At 47.4% G+C, this 21,237-nt stretch overlaps 1 long non-coding RNA gene across 3 annotated transcripts in view; it reads right to left on the bottom strand.

The window, feature by feature from the left end:
- The window catches only part of LOC135450994 (uncharacterized), a 33,659-nt gene extending 22,390 nt beyond the window's left edge, over window positions 1-11,269 (bottom strand). The window contains exons 1-3 of one of the 3 annotated variants that reach the window (XR_010441193.1): window positions 10,672-11,269; window positions 6,262-6,376; window positions 5,815-6,125 (exon numbers count right to left, since the gene is read on the bottom strand). This is a non-coding gene — a long non-coding RNA (uncharacterized LOC135450994). Of the gene's footprint in view, window positions 1-5,814; window positions 6,126-6,261; window positions 6,377-6,522; window positions 6,557-8,883; window positions 9,352-10,671 lie in introns of those variants that run through there. The other 2 variants (XR_010441191.1, XR_010441192.1) reach the window with 2 other exon arrangements.
- Between the last annotated feature and the right edge of the window lie 9,968 nt (window positions 11,270-21,237).

The raw sequence follows: 21,237 nt of genomic DNA, 5'->3' as shown, positions 1-21,237 counted from the left end.
GCAGTAATTAGTGATGCCTTTTTATTTTATTTTTATTTTATCTTTTAGGAGAATGTGAATATTTGCACCGCTCTTACTATCAGATAATTTAAAAGTAGTCATATGAAATCTACATTATCTATGTAAATGTCTCTGTAAGATGCAGTGAGATGGTTCTTTTTTTGGTAACAGGCTGCACAATTGCATGCTGTACTGTTCTGGTTCAGAATGTTCCTCTTTCTCCAATTAGAGACCAGCCCCATGTTGATCACTTTATCTTTGATTTCCAATGATTTAAAAGATTGGCTTGACCTGTGATCATTAATAAACTTTGTGGTATTGTCCTGATTTAGTAAAGGAACCGCTAATATAACAAACAAGGTTATGAATCAGCCATTAATATTAAAGTCAGCTATATTTTTCCAACATTTCATGCCTCATGCAATAATGTGAAAGGGGTGTACATCACGTGCAACTCAGATGAGCTGATACAGAACAACACGGTGGTGACACCTGATCCCAAAAGAGATAAAAGATCTACTTAATCTGAAATACTCTTGAGTAGTTTGGAAAGTGTAAGTTACCTCTTGTGGGCCTAGCCCTTTCTTTCTAGTGGTATAAAGCGCTGAGAAATTATCGGGGCCATTTCAGCTCTACGGAGCTGTGCTGCAGCAGTCAGAGGCAAGAAGGCCTCCCCAGACAGCTCTCCAGTCCTCCACTGCTTGCTGTGTCTTGGCCAAGTTAATTTTACATCTCCCAGGCAAGGGCTTTCCTGCCTGGAGATTGCTCTGTTGCTTTATATCATCCTCACTGGCTAGAGGGGTATTGGGTTCATTGAAAGGAAATGTTTCTTGATAGCCATGCCGCATTTTCTCCATACATAGCTTTTAGGCCAATTTGCACACACCAGGCTACACTGCTTTCCTGCTGGTTTCTGCAGGAGAATGATTTCAAAAGAAGGATACTCATTTCATTTATCTATATGGGCATTATAATGCAATTTTGGCTAGATATGTATAGTCATATATATGTGTGTGTGTGTGTGTGTGTGTGTATAAATACATATATAAACCACCTTTCAGGTATATATTCAAGGCTCTTATTTTTCCCATCAATCAACCCGCTCTAGTTTCTGGAACATTTCACCTAAATTTTTGCTGGCTGCTTATAACTAGATACTGTTTTACCACGAAGCAAACTACCAAACTTGTGTGATGTTCCAGCCCTGGTTTCAACACTTCTGGTACATACTTCCAGCGCCACACTGCGATGCCTCCTCACCTACAGTCCCTGGTGCCTCACCTCTCCTCTGACTGAAAAAGCTAGGTCACATCTACCTTCTACCATCACCTCCTAAACTCTTCTCTTTACCTTCCTCAGGATCCACTCTGTCCTTTGCAGTCAGACTCTTTCTATCACCTCTATGAATTCTGGCTTGGTTTTTTACTTTTAGACTACTTATTTTTGGCCTGTCATTTAAATTTCTTTTGAGTCATTGTTATTATCGAGCCAACATTTATAAATAGCACTATGCATTGCAGGTATGGGATAATCAAGTCCTTTGATTTTTGAGCAATTTGGTTACTAAATGATAGCAATAAAAAGCATGTAATCATCATGGGCGTTAGCCCAGGAAATGTTTCTACCATTAAAGCTTTCAGGACGTAGATGATGATTCTGGTAAAAATTTATGGCTCTTAATAATGAGTGTTATGATTTACCAGTACAACACTAAATAGTGGGGTGTCATAACAGCTATGGGTAATACCTGGGGGCAATGCTTTTCAGAAAAATAGAAATCTATTAAAAGGAAGAGAAGAAAAAGCCTTTTGTGTATGTAAAGAGGTGATCTATTTTTAAAAAGTGCACAAAAAATTGTTGTGCACATTATGGCTAGCGTGATGTAAAAAGGCAGAGAAAAAGGCTGGTTAGCTTATTCTCACAGCTGCAAAGTATGTGTGGAGCTGTGTGGATGTATAGATGTTTTCAGCTTCCTCAAGAAAACCCTATGAACACTAGAAGCCACCTAAACTAACATGAAAGAGAATAATTTGTTATGGTAAGAAAACTTACACTCCCCTCAAAATCATATGTAGTCTTAAAAGCAGAAAGTAAAAGCATCTGCATGACTGTACACATCTACATGCAACACTGTGAGCATTTATTTTAGGCAAATTTGCAGCAGCAAGAGGAATCATAACACAGGTCATAAGTACACTCTGCAACAGCGCAGCCCCTGCTGAGGTGAGTGGGTGTTGTGTCTCAGTCAGGTCTGGGAGAATGGGGCTTTTCTGCTATGCTCTAGCCTCTCTGAATTCAGAGAGGGGTGCCTGTGTGTATGTATGCATATTTATACTATTCAGGGATATATATATACATAAGGGCTGTAACTTTAGTTATTTCTGGAAAGAGCACCTGAAATCCAATGGCAGTCCCTAGCACTTAATTTAGGGTACTGCTAAGCAGAGAAATGCTTCTCACTATGGGCAGACCCAGGCAGGGCTGTGACCCTGCCTGCCCAGGACAGCAGGGACCAAAACGACTCTTGGTACTCCCACTCCTGCCATGGGGCATGACGTGCCCGTTGTGCCCGGGGACACGGCCCATGGGCAGCTCCCTGCTCTGGGAAGGGAGAGCAGGGTGGGGGACAGCCATGTCACAGTGTCACCTGCGCTGCACCAGGGCTGCTGCCACACCAGTGTCTGCTCTGCCACCAACCGCCTGTGCCGCTCTGGGGGCCCTGGCGTGACAAAGACTTACCTATGGCAGCAGCCTCCAAGGCTACTCCAGCGGAGAAAATTACCCAGAGATATAAATCTTCATAGGATTATGGCCTTTAAAGACAAGGCTAAGTTCAAGTAATTATTTTTGGGGTAATTTTTTAATTTAATTTTCTACCAGGATGCAGATTACAAAATCCATTTAAAACAGAAACTTAGCATTCTGAATTAATTAAATATGCCCTCACCAAAATAGCTGTTAAAGCACAGTTGGTTCTGCCACAAACGTCATTCTAAAATGTCTTAGGAATTGCTCATACTGGTACAATTAAACCCCCTTATTTATAAAGTAATTTCTTACTATGTTCCACTATAAACTTTTAGAGTAATTTTTTCCATTAATGAAATATCATTAAACTACTAGAAGCAGAGAGGTTTTAGAGTTAATTTTTTTAGCACACAGGATTTGCAGTTTCTAAAGCAAAGTAGGAAGTGTAGCATTGTAAAAAATCTCTTTCAGTAGGGGTCTAATCTTTCCCACAGTGAAATCAATTGGGATTTCACTATTGCACTGGATAGTAGGATTTGGCCCTAAATATTTTGGATTCAATGTGAGCAAGCTTGCTTTCCTGAGCAGTCCCATGGAAGCTGCATGCATTGCCAGGATCAGACCCATAGTATGAACAGTCACTACTTAGATGTCTGCTGTTCAGAAATGACCCCTTCTGTCCTTCTATATGTATATGTGACAGACCCCTGGAACTGCTAATAAATGGGGGGAGTCCCTCTGAGGTCATGCTATTGGGAAACATCATCCAAGAGTCCACATTGAGCATTTACACAATATTCTAGAATCATTTTGGTGAGCATATCCAGTATTTCTCCAGTCAGATCCTACACTTTCACTCTTTTAATCCTCATAGCATATCAATTCCCAAAAGATTTTGGAGAAGAGAAATCTACAATCATCAAAATGTTAATTTTGACAATGACAAAGAGTACATGCATTAAAAATGCATCAGCCCTGTCATTAAGGCATTATTCAGCAAAACCATCTCACCATGCTTTACAGAAAGCAACTAGAAGAAACCCAGTATGAAGAACCATTTGCTACGCTTGTATTTACGGGTACCAGTCCAATACATACTACACAAGGTACTCAACCAAGCAAAGAGCAAACAAATCCACACCCTTTATGTGATGAAATGGGAACTCTTAATAATTTTCTAAGTCGTGACTCAATGGAAAACGTAAACTAAAAGCTCTGTAAAACCAGAGGAAGGTTTGTAATACAAACCTGGATTTTAAAATAGTGTTTTATCGCTGTTCCTGCAGCACTTGTGAATGTGGCTGTGTTACGGTGCTGAACTGACTATGATTTAGCAGCTGATCGTGTCTTTTAAAAGCATAATTTAACATTATTTCTGAGGCTGTTGAACATACTAAACTACAAGGAAAAAAATCTGCTTTCAAGTGGTATTAGAGAAACACAAGGATCAGAGTGCTAGCATCAAAGATGTGTCTAAAGAATAACAGATCCACACGTCTGTGTTACAACGAGCGCTCCACTCACTACTAAAGGCAACAGACTAAGATTGCTTTGGCAGTTGCTGGAAATTATTAAGTAGAACATCGACAGCCTTTCAATCTCTAAGCAAGAGACAGAGAGGAAGACATTCTCCATCAGCCCACCTTGCATGCTCAATGATCACCCCACGTCTGGCTTGGCCACATTAAAAATCATTCCTAGCCCCATCATAGCTGAGGTTGGGGAAGGATGCATTCAAAAAGGCTGTCTTATCACAGGACTCCTGGTCTTGCTTTAAAATGGCTTCTGATCTAATTCACTTAAGGCTGAAATCTGGTCTCACAATTATGACTTCATGGCAACAAGACCTGGGATGATATGGACATGTGGAGAGGCCTTGAATGACAAAACACAGGCATGATCACACCCTGCTCCTTTTCTCTGCCAGGACTGTGGGCAGAGGAGAAGGGCTAAAAGACCAGAACTATGAATGCTATGCCTGGATTTTCCTAAGAACAACATCTGAAAGACTGATCAGGGTTTTAACCAAATCCTGTACCCTGCTGCTGAGACTGGAGAGAAGGACAGATGCAATTTTTCTGTGTTAAAGCAATGGGGCACATCTTGGCCAGTTATGGGAATCAACATCCCTTAGTTGTGTCTCCCACCTGTCCAGCTGCAAGTAGCATTTCAGGAGTCCTAAACTCTAGAAAAAGGGCACAAATAAGCCACCACCTGAGCTGCAGAGGGAAAAAAACCCCTCAGCTTTGGCCCTGAATGTGTGTCTCAATCTGGGGCCTCCGAAGCTGATAAACTCTGCTGGGCTGGAGCTGGTGTGAAGGTGGATTCCTAATCCTGCCCTCCCCAGGTTGCAGGGTGAGGATAAAAGAGCAACAGGGGCATTGCTCCCATTGAAAGCAAGCGGCCTCAAATGCTTCCCAGGAGCGGCCCTGCTGCATGGCCGAACCCCTCGGCAGCCGGGGAAGAGGGGTTTCCCCGGGCGTGGGGCGCTCTGGCCGTGCGGGTGTCCCTCCCCGGCCCCGCTAGCACGGGGTGCTCGGCACTCCCCGCCCGCGGGCACCCCAGCCCCGCACGGCCCGGCTGCTGCGGGCCCGGGGCCGTGCCCGCCGGCGGGGCGGCAGCCCGGGCTCTGCCGGGGGCGCGGACGGAGCCGGGGCCCTGCGGGCACCCCGTGTCCCGGTGGGAGGGAGCCCTGGCGGGCGAGGCCGGCCGCCTCGCATCCCCATCCGCGCCCCACGCCGGAGAGGGGCGAGGGGCCGCGGACGGAGCGGGCTGGGGCTGCCGACCGAGTGCCGGGGCACCGGGGCTGCCCGCACGGGGCGAGAGCCTCCCCCCGGCCCCGGAGCAGCCTAAGGAGCGCTGGCCGCCGAGGCGCAGCCCGCAGCGGCCGCGGCTCCCCCGGCCACCCTCTGCTGAGGAGCTGGCCCAGCCCTGGGCTTGCTCCCACGCACACACACACTCCGGGCACCCCCTCCGCAAGAGACAGGGCGTTCGAGCTCCCCCCGCCCGGGCAGAGACACAGAATGAAACATTGCAAAGCGTAGGAAAAGATGGAAAAGGTGCTACCTTGGCAACTAGAGGAGGTGAGGAGCCAGCTGGTGGGCTGGGGGCGGTCGCGCTGCCTGCCTGCCTGCCCGCCGCCGGTACTCTCCTCGACTACGCGTATTCTTAAGCAATAACAACGTAATCCGTATTATCCACCCAAGAATACCCGTCACCGAAGAGAGTCAGAAAGCTGCTGCTGTTGCTGCTGCTGGTGGAAGTGCTGCACCGGGACAATAAATCCATAACTATAATTCGCCTCCAGAAGAAGGAGAATCCACAAGGGTTGCCAAGCGATCTTGTCCCATATCCAGTGGACGCTGAACCTTCCCATCCTAAGGAAGCGAACGAGAGGAGTAGGCATTTAATACACACACGTACAGTCCCTCTGCTCTCCTGCTCCCTTACTGGAGCGGGCAAGAGCTTGCAGGCGAGATGAAAGGAAATAAATCAAAGTAAGGCTGACTTTACCTGGTGATTGCCTGGATTCTTTCTCTGTGCTTCTCTGGTATCCTATTCCCTAGCTGTATGCTCCATCAGTTCTCTCTGGGAGCTTGCAAGAGATGTCATACGCAGCAACAGATTCCTGTAAAAGAGATGCACGGTTAAGCACACAAATATTACAAATCTGTTTGCATAGGTGGGCTTGGGAAGGCTCCGATAAAGCAGCAGACACGCCTGAGAGACTTTTCATCTGGGCTTTGGAAATGCATTTTACAAGTCCTGACTCACACTGACTCGATGTGCTACCGAGAGGAGGGAGGGCGGAAAGGAAGGCGATGGAGAGGGGAAAAAAAAATCAAAGGAAAAAAATAGCAAAGGCTCCGATCTCAGCAGAGGCACTCCTCTGTCAGGCCTCCTAGAGCCATCAAAACCTAAGGCGAAAAAGGCTTCAAAGTACAGATTGAGCGCACTCCGCTCCCCGCGTGTGCCCGAGCGGCGGAGCCGGGCGGCTGCGAGCGCCGAGCCGGGCAGGCGGCTCCGCGGCGCGGGCGGGGGCGGCGGCAGCGGCAGCGCACCTCCGCCCCGACACCTGCCGCCGCCCTGCCAAGGTTTGCAAAAGGCGAACCGGGGGAAAAAATAACAATAATAAAAGAAGTTATTTCCGAAAGGCGCCTGCGGCTCTGCCTGTCACCCGGAGCAGTTCCCTTATCAGCAGCGCTCGTGCCTGGGGGAGGCGGGAGGGGGAAGCTTTGTCTGATGATCTGCCGCGGTGATAATAAACGTTTATTGTTCGCCAACTAAATAGAAAGGATCTCTGCAACGTCATGGCACTGCACACTTCGCCTAGCGCTAAGGAACTTCTCCGTGCTATTTCACCCCGGCTCTTGATGCTGAGAACAGCTTCCGTGTGAGTGGTGGGGAGGGGGCAATGAAATTAGCACCGCACGGTCCGAACCCGCGCAGAGCAGGGGTACTCCGCACTTCTTCAGCCATGAGTAATTATGCAGCACACACAGCCCTCATTATCCACTGCACTCGGTGACTGACCAGCTTGTTGATTAGATTCCAACTGAAATTAATACAAGATGCTTGCTTTTTCTACAGATTTCTTCCTTAACATGAGCCCTTGCCTCCGTTGACGTATTACCACTATGCTTCCTATGAAAACATACGAGAAGACAGCATTTGTTTTGTATCACATACTCTTACTTGAATTTGAAAGAAATGAGAAAAACAAAGAGAGAAAGAGAAAATAAATACTTTGATAGCTACGTTACCTTAAATAATTTAAAAATTATTTCCAACACACTCTCCTCTATTTTAATCTCATTTTAGGTTTTATTTCCTGTATCCTCTAACAGAGCAAGCTTTCTAGTCGTATTCTAAATGGCAGCTGGAAAGTAAATAACAAACACTGTAATTTTTCCCCGCTGTGAAACTGAAGGCTGTAACCCCATTAGCTGGCATTGGAACTCAAATAACTGATGCAGTGGGTTTCCTTCAACTTGAACAAAAGCCGTTTGAAAAAGTGAAATGCACCGAGTCATGGCGAAAACAGTCTACACTGATACCCTCGACTGATATTCTCCAAAATTGGGAGGCGCTCCACAAATGCATCGAGAATTAGGCAAAAATCCAAACTTTGCGTAGGGTTGGGGTTTTTTTGTTTGTTTGTTTTTTGGTTTGGGTTTTTTTTTTTTTAATATTAAAGAATGCGATTCTAGGGGAAAAGCAGCCCCGCGCGGCGCCAGCGCTGTGCTCGCTGTGTCCACCTGACACTGCCCTTCCCCTCCCCGAACAACAGCCCCCCCAGTACTCCCGCTAACACAGCGCCTACCGAAACTTCCCGTGCCCAGCTCCGCCGCCCCGCACCGGCCCGGCCCGGCCCGCCGCACCCCCGCCCGCGGGCCCCTCAGCACCCGCGGCCACGGACAGCGCCGAGCGCCGCTCCCGGAGCCGCCGGAGCCGCCGCTGCCGCCGCCGGGCCCTGCCAGCCCCGCGCCCCTGCCCGCCCCGGCCCCGCGCTCCCGGCGGCCGCACGCCCCGGGCACGGGGGCACCGAGCCCCCGCCGCGCTGCCCTCCCGCACCTTCTCCGCGCAGTGCGGGAGGTGCCCGTGGCGGCGCGCCGCGGCACTAAATACCTTTGTTCACCGGCTCCGGAAAGCCATGTTTATCGGCGCTGCCGCTCCGCTCCGCGCAAAAAGAGCCCGGGTGCCGGAGCGCCAGCCCGGCGGGGCCGGGGAAGGGCCCCGGGGGGCACCTCCGCCTCCTCTGCCGTGCCCGCGGAGGGGGGACGCACACACAGAAGGGAGGGGATCGGATGGAGGGAATTAAAACAATTAAGCTATCAGGAGCGAAGGTCTGAGCAGAGCTCGGGCTCTCCACGAAAAGCAAATTTCAGAGGGGGGGATGTTGACCCCATCCGTCAACAGAGAGGCGCGATGTCTTTCCGTGTGAGAAATTGTTCTGAATTAGGGGGCTCGCTGGTCAAAGGGGAGGGGGCACAGGGAAAAAAAAAAAGAGAGAAGAAAGAAAGAAAATATTCATGCCCACTCAAAGGGAGCCTCTTTTTAAAATTGCTGGAAGATCGCTTCTTTTGCCACCTACCCGAGTAACCACCAGAAATCCACCTCTATTGAAGCGCTTACCCTTTAAATCCAGGTTTCGAGCAGAACTCCAACTGTGTGTAAAGCCAGGGAGTCATCTGATGTGTGATGGGGAATGGGCTCCAGGCAGCAGAAAGCAGCTTTCTCTCCTGGTGCCGGATTACCATGTTAACAAACCCCGTGAAGGGACCCCGGCGCCTCTGGCTGGCCATGTCTCGTTGCTTTCACACATCGGCGGCTGCTCCTGCTTCCCATGTCCCCGGCGATCGCCTCTCAGATGAATGTGGGCTTCCAGAAAAGGAGTCGGGGGGGAGAGGAGGAAAAAAAAATCGCCTAATGCAATCAAATCGATCTGATCTACACCATCTGTCGCCTGCCACTACACACAAGCGTTAAAATAGGAAAACGGGAGACACTGACAGCTCAGGAAGGTTCTTCTGCAGAGTTCATTTTTAGCAGAGCATAATTGGGTATGGACAGCACACAGTTACCAAAGCTGCTGTTAACCATCCAGTAGAGGATCCCGAACATGCTAATGGTGGATTAATTGAGGAAGATCTGACGTGCAAGCTTCATAGTCTCTTATTCATGACTTCCCAACGGGAAAGGACCAATGCCGTGTGGGACTATGGTAACACAGAGTCAAAGAGCTGCTAAGAAAATGGCTCTGTGTTCATAGCACCTCTCTCTGATAACAAACATATGTCGACCAGAACCGTTTAGCAGGATGGGGAAAATGAAATTTTCTTAGCTGAGGTTAGCAATTCCCATCGCTTGCACTTAAAGACAAGTGAAAAATGGACTGCGGGTCTAAGGCGCTTTCAAGTGCTGGTCTCAGGCTTTGCAGCCAGTGAAAGCAGACGGATCCTGCTCAGACGTGGGGTTAAACCCCAAATTCCTTACTTCTTACTGTCACCAAAGCTCATCCTTAGCAAAGCTCTAAACAAGTAGCTCTGCTAATTTCATCAGGAATGATGCAAGGTCGAGTTAATGCCAGGAACCCTTTTGACTTTTTCCAGCAGGAATAGGGCTTGGGCAAGACATTTCCGATCACTGAAATTTGACATAATCTCAGATAAATATGATTGGGGGGGGAGGGGGGAGGGGGCGGCGAGTTGGGAAGAGTATGCATGCAGACCTGCAATCACCCCTGCTGCCAACACTCCAATTTGGTCGCGTTTTCTAGTCTTCCCTGAATTACGAGGTTATAGAGCCTTATGTGTAATTATTAAAGCCATGTATGTATACAAGCCACAGACGCCTACGGCAGCCGCATCTACACGCACCGACGGGGAGACAAAGTGAGCTCTTTTCCACTCCCTGATGCATCCATTACCAGCGGGGAGGAGGACTACTAGGGCAGGCGGAGGCGAGTTCCCATCCGCCCGCCCCGAGAGGAGGCTGCGGGCCGGGCCGGAGCTGTCCGCCCGCCGGTGCTGAACGGGGCCCGGCCCCGCACACAATGGCCCCGCTCCGCCGCGCCGGGCGCCTGCCGCCTCCTCCCACAAAGTCTGCGCGGTCGCCCTGACAATCGCTACAACAATTAGGAAAGTTCCCCTTCGTTTCCATCTTTGCTGTCTGAGTCGCAAAGAATAATAACGCAAAAAATACGAATCCAAGCAGCTGAATGTAAACGTTCCGGTAAACAATTATCATTTGGGGTAATTGTGGAGTCAACCCCATGGTTTTCCTGGAAGTTTGTGTTAATATCTTTAAAGAAGTCTAACAGTTATGAATTAAGATTAGCCTTAAAAACGTAGCCTAAAGACAAACCAAACACTTTACCCGATCTTTTGTTTCAATATACATTAATTAAGCACTGCTGCCTACCTACACAGCATTCTCGGGTCCCGGCCGCGGCGCCGAGCCAGCGAGCCCCGCTGCCTTTGTTGGCATTTGCGTCCAACTATTGCCCTCTGCAGGTCAAGTCCCAGCCGCGGCGAGCGCTCCGCCGCTGTCGAGCGCTCCGCGGACAGAGTCGCCGGGCTCGGCACCCCCGGCCCCTCTCCGAAAAAGATCCAACTTTCGTTGGGTTTGGTTCTTCACCATGAGGGCTCAGACGTGTTTCCTTTAGAAGGGGCTACGAGTGGGGAGAGCCGGCACCAGCACTGCTCAGGTCGCCCTCAGCCTCCATTCCAGCCCTGGCCAGGAGATGAGAAGACTGAACAAGGCGAGGTGCCGCTCTGAAGACGTGTCGTTTCCTTTCTCCCCTTGTCTGCATAAGACTACGGCAAGCTTCCTAGGCAAACCCTGCCCTTCCCCTGGGTTTGCAGAAAAAGCAGGAAGAACCCAGGACCAAACAGGATTGAGCGGGTGTCGACACTCGGGATCCCCCCGACTTCTCTAGTCGGACAACTTTTCTTCGGGCACAACTTCAGAGTTTGCTTCTCTCACTCCCGATCCCAGTGAGACCTCACGGGAAGCCAGGCGGGCTGCGGCGGCGGCTGCGAGGGGGCAGCCCGGCAGCAGCCCCTCCCTCCCTCCGCCCCAGCCCCTCGACCCAAAGGGATGCTGCTTCCTGCTGCTGCGGGGACAGCGGGAACTTTGGGCACCGCCCGGTGCCGCTCCGGCAGTCACGCTCTGCCGTGCCTCCGCACGCATCGGCTCCGCTTACACGGTAACGAACAGAATGCTGTACCAGAGAATAAAACCCCAGCCAGCACAGTGTTACGGCGTTGGGGTTTTGCTACTTATAATTCAGTGCCTAATAAAAGGTGGCCGCTCCCTTTCTTTTTCCCATCACACCTTCACACGGGTTTGTAAGGACCCGCTCCATTACCCTCTCTCCGCTTGCTGCCCGGGGTTAACACTGCACACGGGCTTCGGCACAGACCGCCTGCCCCCGCGGGCTGCCTGCGCCGCGCTGCCGCCTATCACCCTTCGCATATGACGGTGTTTTCCCGGAGCCGCAGCGAGGCGGGGAGGGCGGCTGGGCTGCGGCCAGGCGGCGGCCCCGGTCCCTGCCGCAGGCGGCCCGGGGAGGGGCAGCGGCCGCGCACCCCGCGCTGCCGCAGAGGCGGACACGCGCCGGCCTTTTGTCTCCCGGCAGCCGCCGCCCATCCCGGCCGGGTGCTGCCGCTCCGCCCGTCCCGCTTTCCCGGGCCCGAGCCGCGCCGGGCGGAAGCTGCGCGGGGGCGTTCCGGGCCCGGCCGGCGCGTCCCGCACCAGCGGAGCCGCGGCAGCGCCGCCGCTGTGGCGGGGGCCGCGGGCAGGCGGGGGGAGGGCGCTGCCGGGTGTGCCGGTGCCCGCGGAGCGGGGCCGGGCCGCCCCCGGGCTCAGCCCGCCTGCGCGGAGCGGGGCGGAGCGGCGGGGACCCCTGCTGGCCGCGCACGGGGCCGCAGCCGGGCCGGGCCGGGCCCGCCCGAGGAGCGCCCGCCGCGCCCGAGGCCATGTCCCCACGCGGGGTGACGGCCGGGGACGAGGGTCAGGCAGGGCAGGGAAAGGAGGGGAGCCGGGTCAGCCCCCCCTTCCCGTGGCAGCACAACGAGGGTGCGGGGCCGCGCCGGCATCTGCGCTCTCCTGTTCCAGCAGCAGGAGCGGTCGCCTGCCCTCGGGAAGGAAGGCACTGCCAGCAGGCTCTCGGCAGCCGTCCCCTCCAGAGGGCTGCGCCGTGGGGGTAGGGTCCAGCCTCTGCACAGAGGCTTCAGCCGTTCTAGAGGAACGCTGCCCTGCCATTTGCCCCTGCTCGCCCCTGCCACCACCCCACTCTCCCATCCTCAGCAGCCAACACGTGGAGTTCCTTGTTCAATGTTACTTTGACCTGTTCCAGGTCTGCTCCTGCATCAGCTCTTGAGAGCAGGGAAGGATTACCTGGAAATGTTGAATAACATCTCAAGTGCGAGGCTGGTGAGATAATCAGGGAATTGAAGAGATTCTGAACTGAGGAGCCTAAAAAACAAAACACACATGATGGAATTTGAGACAGAAGTAGCCAGTCACAATGTTTTTCCAGAACACCACCTGATCCTGGTGGTGTCCTGGCTTTTTCCTGGGGACACTGGACTCGCCTGGACTGATAGTCTGGTACTCTGGTTTTCTCAGGCATGATACCCAGTTCACAAACTGATTGAGATCCATTTGAAAGCCCTTACTTTCTCCCTACCATTCCCCTTGGAAAACTGTTCCTGAATCTCATAACTTGGCTTAAGATTTCCAGGCTGTGTTTATTAGGGGCCCGTTTTTATCCATTTGTTCAGATGCCAATTTTGTCCTTGAACTTAATTAGTTCTGATATTTACTCCCCTCACAGTGTACTAATATTCCTTCTCATCATTTCTTTTGTTTAAATCAAGCTTTTCGGTCTTGTCTCATAAGATAGAATCTTCATTTCCCTGATTATACTCATATCCTAGCAACTTATAAAAACTGGGTCATGACCAACACCCAGAAATTACGGTTTTCAAAAGGGTTCATTATTCTATCCATTTTCAGTTTGACCAAGACACAAGTAGGGAGAATGATTAGCATAAGGTCAGACAAACCACAATTCTCCTGACTTCAAGTTCTTTTGTAATCTATCAGGGACATGAGTTCTGAAAGGCTTGTGGTTTATAACTTGGCATTACATCAATGCACATTTATATACCTATATATCATTTCCTGGAGGGGAAGAATGGCCTTGTAGTTAAGAGGGTACATTAGAAATCTGGAGACGTGGCTTCGAATGCCAGGTCTGCCATAGGCAACAGAGGTAACTTTAGCTAGTCCTTTAGTCTTCTGCCACATTTCACCACTTTTAAAATGGGAACAGCAATCTCCCTATTCTTGCCTGTTTTTCTTTTCCATGTACTCACTTGCACCTTAAGGTCTCAGACTAAGCACCTCCTTTCTAGGTACTGCTGGTGCATGGCACTTTAAAGTCGAAATGTTTCTGTAACTCTTAACCAGCAGTCAAAAATAGACAATATTCTTAAAAAGTCTTTAGGCTCTAAGGGTCTATCAGAAAAGCTTTTAGTATCCCTGCTAGGGACTGGAATTCCGGAGGTCCTCAGCCCACTGATTACATTAAAAACACTCTCTGTCATTAAACTAAGCCCAGGGACCAGCAGTAAAGCCAGAGACATTTCACTGAAAATCTGCGTCCTGGCTTCTGGTTTGCAAGTCTCTGCATGGTTGAGAACCAAGTCAAACCTTTTTATTATTACTATCATTATCATTAACTAATTAATTTAAACATAGGTGCAATTTAATGCATTTTCTTCAACATTTTTCAATTCAGAAGGCAATTTTTAACAGCTAATACTGTGAAAAAACAGAACTAGCTCGGGAAGCCCCAACAGCCCCATAGCTGGAGTGGTTCTGGTAGCAACAAATGCTATCATTGCTCTTCCCCAGCAATCCAAGTACGGAAGGTTGAGACTGAGCACAGAAACAGAGAGCACTCTGTTGAGCTGAGGTGAAGCAATGATATTTATGGGAGTAATTATCACAGAGAAAAACTGGAAAAATATGATTACAGCAAATTGTAACTCGCTCAGATATGTTCTTCGTTGTTAGAAATAGCTCAGCTGAGACCAAACCAATATGAACAACAGACTGGGAGTGTCAGACACTGATTCTCTGGAGGCTGATACCATCAGACCCTCTGAGCAGAACATGATCCAGCTTTAACATATTAGAGAGATTGGTGTCAGCAGCCTGCATCTCTTCCCAGCCATTGTACTCACTTCAAGAATCCTAACAAAATGTGAGCTGCTGGGCTCCCCACTGGAAAAGCTGACCTGTAGATGCTGTCCCTACAGACCACTGGCAAGAGAGGCATCTGTCTCTCAGAGCTGGGCAGTTCCCCTCCACAGCAGTTGTGGCTGCTGAGTGCTGCTGAGCCGCCTGCAGAAGATGCTCAGGTTTCACAGTGCAGCCGTGTAGGTGAGCAGGGTGACACGGCCACACTCAACACCCACCTCTGAGCTGGCACTGCCTTCCCATTCGGTTCCTTTCTGGGCTTCAGCTGCTCTGTTTGACAAATGTGTGAAACCTTCAGAGAGCTTCTCTGTGGGTGCAGCCGTGGACTCGCCTCAGCATGTGGGGAGTGAGGAGCACCCTGGCCAGGGGATGGGTTCTGCTGGAGGAACTACAACTGCCCCAAACCTGTAATAGGGTGTTGAGTCTCAAAGGTCTTAGAGGAAATGAACTATAACGCTTGGAGGCTTGTGTTGAAGGAGAGGATATAGCTAAGAAAAGGAACCTTCAGAAGCTGTGCTGCTCTGCAGCATTGTGTGAGGCCTGTGTGTAGAAGGGTCTGAACACAACTTGTGCAGACAGACTTTGCACTTTCATATTCACTTGAAGTCCTGGCTTAATGCAAGTCATCTGCACCATTGTAAATGTCTTGCCAGGCAATTATACTTGGGGAGGGACTTTCACCACACTTTCATAGTTGAGTATTTTACAGATTTCATCTAATATCTTGCAACCAATGTTTAGAAATTTTTAGAAGCAATAACCAATATTGTGTAAAAACAAAAAATATCACTTAGTCAATTGTTAAATGTACCTACCCCATGGACCAGATGCATCAAAGAAGTTCTTAAGGTGTCTTGAGAGCTCTGTAGGTGTTATTGCTGCTCTCGATCTGTGAGAAGAATAAAAAATGCTATTTACCTTTTAATTAAAAAAATACCTTGCAAATTAAAGACATGCTCTTGCACATCAAAATTCAGTTAGCATCCATTTTTATTGTGCAGACTATGGCTCTCCAACAACCTATTGAGCCCACAGACGTCTGAACACTCATTGCTGCTTCCCTTTTCCCCTACATTTTGGGCATGTGTTAGATTTTGTCACATCCAAGGGGGAAAAATTCTGTAACTAACTGCTAATACTTAAGCAGATCTCCTGCTTAATATTCTTTCTGCTTACAAATCCCTCTAAATATATTGGTGTGTCCTGACAAAGGCAGAGGAGCAGTTTTGGACACTTGTGTGACATACGTCTTACTATCTTACGTAGAAAATTTGACAGTGAATGACAGAACACCTTAGAGGGATCTAAGAAGATGATAAAGGCAACAGCTTTCACATGAATACAGAGTCTAGTTCCTAACAGTTACAAGCTTTTTTTTACATGCATCCTTGTAATTTGACATTTATAATTCACTGTAGTGCTGAATCTCTGTCATTTTCTCACCGTCAGGTTCTCTATACGTGGATGTACATGTCCTTTCTAATTAGTATACCTATTTGAACATTTAATCTCATCCCTCAACCTTATTATGCAGTTGCATATTGATCTGTTATGTATCAACAAATGATTTCGGTATAACATATACAGTTCTATGTTGCTTCCCTCTCAGAACAGGTGTCTGTATCTTCTCTTTTCCTGGCTGCAAACCCATTTTGTAAAAAAAAAGCACAGTAATTCACAATGGATTTAATAACGGGTAAAAATAAATATCCTGCAATCCTGCAGAGAAACATTAACCCTTGAGATTATATATATGCACACACAGAGAGTGAATATTTACTGTGCATAGCATCTTCCTCATAGCGAGCACCTAAGACCTTTTCCTAGGCATTGATGCCTTTGCAACACTGATAAACATTAGACCTATTTTATCCTTGGAGAAGCAGTACAGAAATATTGCAGAACTTGCTCAAGGTAAGCAGAGAAAACAGCGAGACAGCTGCAGACAGAGCAAGCCCTGAGGTCTCAGCTCCTGACCTGAAGCCCACTGGAAAACACAATCAATATGAAAATCAGGTTGCATCTGCAGGCCCCCGTTGCAGGACTGACCTTTCACTGCTCACTCATCATTTTGCATTAGTAACTTGGGTGGTGCCATGCCATCGCCTGATATTCCTGTTTATTAGTTAACTTAGTTGAGATTTAATTCAATTGAAATGAAACCTTCTCCGTGTCATGTTAAAACTGGCAATGGAGGACACACCTTTTATTAACAGTCATACTGACACTGAAGTCAAATAAAGGATTTTTTTTAATGTTTTAAATGCTATGGCTTTGTATTTGAAATAGGGGATATTCAAGTGGTTGTACTGCTTAGAGCACAGAATTAAAACTTCCCTTGTACTGGTATTTAAAAAGATATCTTAGGGAAGAATTCAAAGCAAACTTATTACAGCTTTCAGCTGAAGCCGAAAAAAATGTGTTTTACACAAATACTGAAAACCATTTTAAATGCTGTTAATGTAACTTGTGGTTTTGACAGATAACAGGTTTACATTGAAAAGAAAACAAAAGCCAGTAGCAGATCAGAAGATCTCACCCATATAGTTTAGAAGAGTACATAGTGGGGATAAAGACTATTTTAAAGAAAAAGAGAGCCGGCACATGGATGTCAGTCTGTTGTTCATACTGCTCAGTGAAAGAGCTGGGAATGTTACAAGCAACCAGCTCTGTCCTGACAGCCTCAGACTGGGAACCCAGGGCAGATCCTGCACTGCCTCCTCTAAAGGTTTAGTCATGCAGTATTTTCAAGGGGGAAGGAAATCTGCTCAGGACATTACTTTCACAAATATTGATCTTTACTTCTGCTGATGCATAAAGCAGATGTAAGCAGCACAAGAAAGATTTTGTTCGTGTACTTTTTTTTTCCTTGGGCCTAACTATTGATCTGCAAAGTTCCACTTGGTTTTCACAAGTATAATACAAGAAATGGAAGAAACTAAGTTTGTTTTTGCAGCTCTCTAGTCTGAGCATCTTTTTCAAATGACCTTGATAGTGCTGGTTGGCAGTTTACCTCTTTATATGGCTTTAAGTGTCTTCTAAAATACAGTCCTAGTAGCACCTAATAAAAAAATTATTCTTATGAAGAGATGCCCTGGAAAATATAAATAGCATCAAATAGCATCTAAATATTCCTAAATATAAAATGGAAAGCAAGTGATTAATTTATTCATTTTAAATTCAGAAGAAAATATATGCATCCTATTTTATATTTATACTCTCACTGTGCTTATGTACATATATATATATGTTAATCTTTAAGAATCATACTAGAAATCTCTTCTCTCCTTTAATATCTGACTTGGGAAAAATTCTTATTCAGTTGGTGAAGATTTTCAGTAAGCAGAAAATGATTAAGGATTTTAGAATAGGTTGCCTGGGTCAGAAGTGTCTTTGGAAACAAGACAAGTCTGTGAATTTTTAGGATTTTTTCCACAGCAGCTGAATATGAATTGGAGGGCTTCCAAATCCAAGAAGAACAATGCATTGCCACAGCCTTACTCACAGAACACCATGGAATAGCCCCAAAGAAACAGCCAGAAACACTATAGCTTCATTGCAAAAGTTTGTGCAGCTTAAAAAGTAGGGTAAAAAGTTTTACCATGAATGTGAATATGTTTTCCTTTGAAGATAATGTTTTTTGATAAAGAGTTCTGTTGGCCCCAAGTCCCTGTTTTGCTGACTTTTTTGCTTGGTCAGGCTTCCTATTGCCATTTCTGAGATCTGGGAGTGTGAATCTCCACTTCCAGCATCCTTAAATGCAGAGTTCTTCCAGCATTTTGTAAGCCTAAACCAGGTCACGCAACAAAATTACCTCGAGTTCTGCTTTGTGGCAGAGAATCTGTGCTTTGCCCTGAGGCAGGTGAGCTGCCCCCCGGGGATCAAAGAGCCAGGCTTCTCTGAGCCCATGCCTTAGCTTAGGTCTGCAGTAAAATCAAGTGCACTTTGTACTTGTGAACATTTACATACAGTATACAAAACGTGTTGCAAGAGAAAGCTCAGAAGTGTGAGCCAATGTATCATTCTCTTTCATATATCTCTCCTATTTTCTCATCCTATTACTTCAGATCAGCTCTAATCTCATATCTAAACAGTCAGTCCAAAGGGAAAGTGCCTATTTACAGGCTGGATTAAGAGCTTTAACAAAAGGCAAGGCAGAAAGCCATTCATTTACCATATAAGAAAAAGAATGCCTTTGTATTTTATCACTTGCCAGCATCTTCCAAACCTTTTCTTTGTGTTGCTCCCCTTCCAAACAGAAAGTAGATTGGGAAGTTCCCGTCTTGCAGAATGGATCAAGAAAAGGAAAAAACCATATTGTTCAACTTTCCCTTTTTGCCTCTAATAGGTTTACTTTTGGGAAGTACCCCTCAGGGCTCCTGCATGTGCGTTCAGCTGAAACCCCACACTGCTGCCTTGTTAGACCTTTTCCCAAAATTTTCCTGAAGAAGCAGGCATTTGGAAGAGAACAAGAATGGAAGATGAGGGAAGTCTGAGTGTTCCTCAGCCAACCCAAGGAGCAGTCCCTATCCAGAGCACAGGCGAAGGGAGGAGATGCCCCAGGCACTGGTGGAGGGGACAGGCAGTGGGCAGAGAAGCACATGGCACAGCAAGGGCTGCAGCAAGAGGGAACAAAGCAGGTGCAGTCATGAGGGGATAACACAGCACATGGAGTGAGCATGGAGGGGAGCAGGGAGCCTCTTCTTTCAGGCGGCCACCACACACCACATCCTGCCAGGGCCTCCTCAAACAAGCACTGCAAGAGAGGAGTGAAAAAGGATTGCTCCATATTGGATTATTTATCTTGGGGGACATGCTAAGATAGAAAACAATCAAGGGCTATAGTTTAGGATAATCAAAACTTTCAATTTTTGAGATGTCTAAATGTTCACTTTAATTTCTTTTTCAATCTGTTTGCTATAGCACTTTTTGAAACAAAAGTCATAATTTCCAAATAGCTGAAGTTGAACATTTGTAATTATTCATGAAAACAAAAACCCTATTATTTTTTAATAAAAAAGAATCAAACTTTCTTGATAAAACAGAAGTCAGAAGTAAGAAAGGATGACCTTAAAAAAATTCCCAATGATACACCTGAATGGAGAAAAACTGAAGGTGGGTAGAGCAGAGTGGAGCCAGAGGCAAAGCATTACTTTCTGAATCTTTACTCAGGCTCATACCCCCAGCCTGGCTCAGATTTGTAAGGTTTAACCTGGGTGAGCTTATAAACTCAAAGTTCCCATCAACTTTTACTCCTTGCAACTTCTCCAAGCCTGCCTGCAGCTTTGCTGAGCTGCACCAGAGTCTCCACTCTGCAGCCCCAGACACCGTCTGGGCATGGGGGCCCTTTGCCAGCACAGCCCTGGCAGGCCCTGCACCCCCTCATCTTTTGTACATCCTCTGTGTCTCCTTACAGCTCCCTTTCTCAACCCAAGCACTTCTCTCTTCACCTTCTGGTAAAATTCCTCTGCTCCAAACTCCACCTTGGCAGGCAGACTCAGGCAAAGTAATTCCCTGCCTAATGGCTCTTCAGTGTGTGTATTAACCCAAATCACCTGCCTGAGCCACCCAAGGTGAATGATCCCTCATTACCTCTGCTCTGGGAGATGGATAACACCATCCTGAAAGCTCAGGGTGGGTTTCATCTCTACAGACAGTTCTGTGATAAAACAATTAATCATGTCAACCAGCATTTTTCATTAGAACATCAGTGTGGGCAGTGTATTTTTAATAGCGTTCATTTCTCATCAGTGCCTGTTTGGTTCATCTTACCTTCTCACAATTAACTGAATTACCAGTTTCAGAGACTGAAGGGAATTTCTTCCATGTTCTTCCATTTTTCCTCAATTCATCACAACATTGGCAGGGATTCTTGAGGCATTTTGTTCTTATCTGTAATATGACACGTCAGCAAACTTTATTTACGAGAATCCCTACCCTAGCATGTGGATACTGACCTTGTTGCCACCTAATCTCTTTTAATGGCTTGTTACTGTTGTGGCATTTGATCTCTTGTTCTTTATCTCGTTTGCTAGGAGGCTCAGAGGTGTGTTGGAGGCCCATGGTATAAGGTGTGGTGTACAGCACATACTCAGTAGAACACACTTGACTGCAGCAGGAAGGAACTGGCTCAGATGGCCAAAATGATCTCTTCCCAAAACTTCCCAAGCACCTCTTCCATCTTCCACTCGAGCTGATGCAACACCTCTGGCTTATTCCAGTAGGAGATATACCAATCCAATATAATGGCTCATTCCAGTGGGAGTTGTACCAATCCAGGATTAAGGCACATCCTTCCTTCTTTCTTCCAATTATGCATGAAGAGGCACACAACCAATGGGAGCTCCTTCCCCAGAAACAATAAGAGAAATCCATCATTTTACTGTGCTTTCCCCTCTCAACACACGCAGCTTTTCTTTTGCCTTTCTTAAATCACTTGCCTTTTTGCAAAACAAGAGGACTCATCACAGCTTTTAAGTGGTCACAGGCACTGCAATAAATACAAGGTAGTGCATTCCACATTAAATCAACATTAGAGTGAGGAATGAATACAATCTACCCAACAAATACTTTATTGTAAAAATTATTAAAATTCATAGCTTAGAGGTGTGAATGCTTCTTTAAGAAAGGTACTTATGTTATCCCCAAAATAGCACCAGTATCATGTGATGTTCCAGTTGCTATGGTTACCACAAATTTGTTATTTAATAGCAA

The sequence above is a fragment of the Zonotrichia leucophrys genome, chromosome 8 (genome assembly GCF_028769735.1).
Source record: "Zonotrichia leucophrys gambelii isolate GWCS_2022_RI chromosome 8, RI_Zleu_2.0, whole genome shotgun sequence".
Classification (NCBI taxonomy): Eukaryota; Metazoa; Chordata; class Aves; order Passeriformes; family Passerellidae; genus Zonotrichia; species Zonotrichia leucophrys.
This window is presented reverse-complemented; position numbering and strand designations above follow the sequence as displayed.